General features: G+C 38.0%; 1 long non-coding RNA gene across 1 annotated transcript; it reads right to left on the bottom strand.

Annotated features, from left to right (window-relative positions):
• Positions 1–1,121: 1,121 nt before the first annotated feature.
• Positions 1,122–2,464, bottom strand: LOC119004839. The gene is made up of 3 exons (XR_005070326.1): positions 2,435–2,464; positions 2,187–2,341; positions 1,122–1,870 (listed from the first exon to the last, which is right to left on the bottom strand). It is a non-coding gene; the product is annotated as an uncharacterized LOC119004839 (long non-coding RNA).
• Positions 2,465–4,034: the final 1,570 nt, after the last annotated feature.

The raw sequence follows: 4,034 nt of genomic DNA, 5'->3' as shown, positions 1-4,034 counted from the left end.
CTGTTTAAATACAACAGCAATGTATTATTAATGTTATTCAAATATATAGTGTTTAATATTTCCAAATCAAAACATCTAAAAACAACTAGACCTCTGTTACACATCTTTGAGCTAAATTAACCTAAATATCCAACAATGTTCAAACCTAGAGAAAGAGTCATTTTATTCAAGGTAACATTGAGTGTTATTTGGTTGCATCTTCAGTCCCTCCAGAAAAACTGTCGTAGATTCATTCAGGAGTTGATGCAACTCATGCTAGTTTTAAAAACCTTACAGCAGTAAGTATATTAGTAGTATGTACATTAACGTTACTGTAAGAGATTGCACTGTGTGCATTGGAAGCATTTATTTTAACAGAAGATGTCTGTTTTGTATAGCTACCTACCTCTGTAAAACAGGAAGCACACATTTTATTTTATTGTTTAATTTATTCATGTTTACATTGTTGCGTATTCTTTTTGTAAAGCTACGGAACTTGTGTGACTCATCAGAGTTTTGTAAGTTTGAGCCATGTGTTTATTAAGGTCTGAAATAAAACAAGATGAGAACTTAATTATTCCCAGCACTTCCTGTGATGTAGTATGCTCGTTTATCATAGGAAGTCATTAGAAATGACTCTTTATATTAAGGTAGTAGCCTATTGAGAACAGTGTTGGGGGAGTCACTCTTTTGTTCTTATTCATCAAACCGCAGTTTTTGCAAATTCACACAATTTTTGCAAATTCACACAATTTCACTGCATAAAATTGCATAAATATCCTGCATATTCCATCGCATTTTTTAAGAAAACGTGCCGCCATAATCAAGGATTTTTGCCTGCAGCAAAAAAAACTAAATGCCAAAAGACACCGACTCTTGTCAGAAAGATTTTCATTGGCAATGGTGGTTGGATATCAGTGAAGACAAGAAGTCCCATGACCCCGGCTACTTCACAGCTTAATCAGACTACATCTTTTGTCCTCAGTATTTTGATTTAGAGCTCCCTACTAGCATGACACACACACTGTCTGTTTTATCATTTTATTCTGTTTATTTCATTGTCTGAGTGAACTTATTAATTCCAACAAGAGTCCATCTAAATTTAAAACAGTGTCAACAGTGTTACACAGTTTAAAAAAAAAAAAAAAAAAAAAAAAAAAAGACTAGAGAATCTACAACAAGCCAGTCTGTAAGGCTGTATTTAAAGACAGTATTTGCATTGAGCAAATGCATGTACATGCTCATTATGATGAAGCAAAAGAGCTGATGTTTAGCAGGTAAAGATTTCCATGTTCATCATCTTTGGCACATTATTATACTCTATAATACACTATACTACTATTGGCTAATTATAGAAGTGAATATGGTTAGAGATCCAGATTACCACCTTTGCGGACTTCCTGGGCACAGATATTTAAGCTCTGGAAAACAAAGCTGTGTGATAAGAGGTGTTTTGATATATTTCCATTCTGTGTTGTTGTTGAGGTGATAATGTGAGGCACAGTAATTGCCACTGACATGGAAATCATTTTCAAAAGGCTAATAAACAAAACTAAATAACTAACTAATACATTATAGCAGCACAGTTCACAGTACGGCTGAGGCTAAAGGGAATATACTTGATGATGGAACAAGATTAAAAGTTTAGGGACTAAAGCACTAAAGCAATTACAGCTCATCAAGAGGGAAACATGAATGACTGTACATGATATAATGACAGTCCATCCAATAGACAACGAGGCACTTCATAACGAATAGATGACTCTCAGGGTGGTGTTAGATGAAAAGTCAGCAGCTGACCAAGGCAGTAGGATTCATTCTCTGCACACCTTGAATATCTGCACTGAACTTCATCCCTTGATAGTTCAGGCATTTCACGAAGACTGCAGTGCTAGAGGAAATGTCAGGGCATTAGTTAAGTCAGTACGATACATCCTCTGCTAACAATTAATCCTAAAATTAATATAAAATCCCTTGGCAATCCGCTTAATAGTTGTTGAGTATAGCTGAATAGTTGCCATTTCAGTCTGGACCAAAATAGTGGACTGATCCTCAAGCAGTAACATAACAACACTAGAATAGCAGAGGCGCCAAACCTCGACTCTCCACTTGGCAGGGATCACGCTGTTGAAGAATCTCATGCTGCACTCCAGCTCACAGCAGTTCAGAGGTAACCCATCTACACAGAACAAATATTTTTGCTCTACCTCTCATCTTCTCTCGCCTCAGTCACTGTGCGGCGGCATTTGGCACTTCTAGCTGCGCTCGCCAGGCTAATTCCTGTCCACACCATAGCTTGATCAGTCTCCGCTGGCCTTATGTTGTTGGCACCGTTCAGAAAACAGCATCTGTGGCTTGTCTGCTGTTTGAGGAAAGGGTTGATTTTAAGGGTAATCCACACATTATAAGTCTTTCCTAAAAATAGCTTCCTCCTAGATTATTTTAATTAACTCACTGGCAGTTTGTTCCTCCATCCCTCTTTGTGACGAAAACCAAAAGAAAATGGTTGGTATGAATATATTTCCATGCCAACCACGGAGTGTCTCTTCTGTTCTCCAGCTCCAGTGGCAGAAGCTGTCAATGACTGTACTGTACTGTAGTGTGTCTAAAATATCCCGCAGCTGGGTTGAACAGTGTCTCCTGAAAAATGTATTTTTTTTTTCTTTCAGGCATAAAAGAGTGGACCGCAGTTCTGTGTGCTTAACACACTCTGGATATTTTGAGCTACATGCTGCAGCTTCACCGAACCTAACCCCGCTCATGCAGTATAACTGACCTTGTGTAGTTAGCAGTTAGTTAATCAACTGGCTATTTTATTTAAACACAATGAGGCAATCAGTGTGCCAAAGAGGATTCAGACCTTTGCTACCCTCAGTGCAAGTTTTATATTTTCAGCTTGAATGCACAATATATCATTTTCGGTTAGGGGGTTTCTCAGTTAAAACAATTAAAACAAAAGACGTAGTTTGATGACACTGTGACATGGCGTGGGATCAAGGGTGTTATTTCTTATTTTTCATTGTTAAAAGTGCTATTTTAATTTTTGAGCCTGACTCCTAACTCGTGACACTGTTAGGAGTTGTGGCGACTGACCCTTCCTACAAACCCAAAGCATGAGGTTTTGACGAGTTGGGAATGAGATTCAAATATAAACTTTTCTTACAAATAGGACCTTTTGATGAAAAATCTATAAACAGACAAAGTTATGTTCACGTCACGTTAAGTCTCAATCTCTGACTTCCCTCCTTACCCTCTGACGTGTCATCTGATAGTTTCATGGACGTTATAGCTACGGTTACTTCAGGTAAATTGCAGATTTCTTTGGTTTTGAACATTTGAGATAGTGTAAGTATACAACTCTCTCACAGCTCTAGTTTGCTTTACCTAGTTTAAAGTGATGATTCTCTGACACAAGCAGTAATGACACACCACCACTGAAACTGTAGTCTGACTCTTTTTAGTTTCCTTTTTTTGCAACTTCCGATTTTTTTTTTTTTTTCTCCAATCAAGACACTCAGTTGGAGCCAGTGTATCTGAACATGATGATTTTTTTTCATGTACACCCAGCTGAAAAGTGGGGCGCACACGTCATACTTTTTGAGTCGTTATCCCATTCATCCTGCCAAAGACTTTCCAGCTCCCACAGGTGGATGGTGAATGGACATGATGTTTGGCTTGTGCAAAGCAGCGTCCCTGGCCGACACTGTAGCTCATACGCTGGTCAGACCCGCTGCCTTCCAAACTAGTTGTCTGGAATTCAAATCCTGCTGCTCAGTATGCTTGTTTTTATCAGTGCAGTGACCGAAACAGCTGGCTGTTTGGAGATTTCCAGACTGCTTGATATGCACATTCACATTAAAACTTTCTTTTCCAAAATGTCTTTTCTTAATTCAAAGTCAATTTACTCTGTTGGGAATACAAATAGTATTACTAAGAAATTAAATTACACTGACTTAAGAAGGTATTTTTTTCTTGCCTTTTGCACCCTTCAAACACATACAATTCATGCAGACCTTCATGCATTTCTTAGTATAAGCACTGTTGATGGTTTCAGT

Source organism: Acanthopagrus latus, chromosome 16 (genome assembly GCF_904848185.1).
Source record: "Acanthopagrus latus isolate v.2019 chromosome 16, fAcaLat1.1, whole genome shotgun sequence".
NCBI lineage: Eukaryota > Metazoa > Chordata > Actinopteri > Spariformes > Sparidae > Acanthopagrus > Acanthopagrus latus.
The sequence above is the reverse complement of the archived record's forward strand: the minus strand, read 5'-3'. Positions and strand labels throughout refer to the sequence as shown.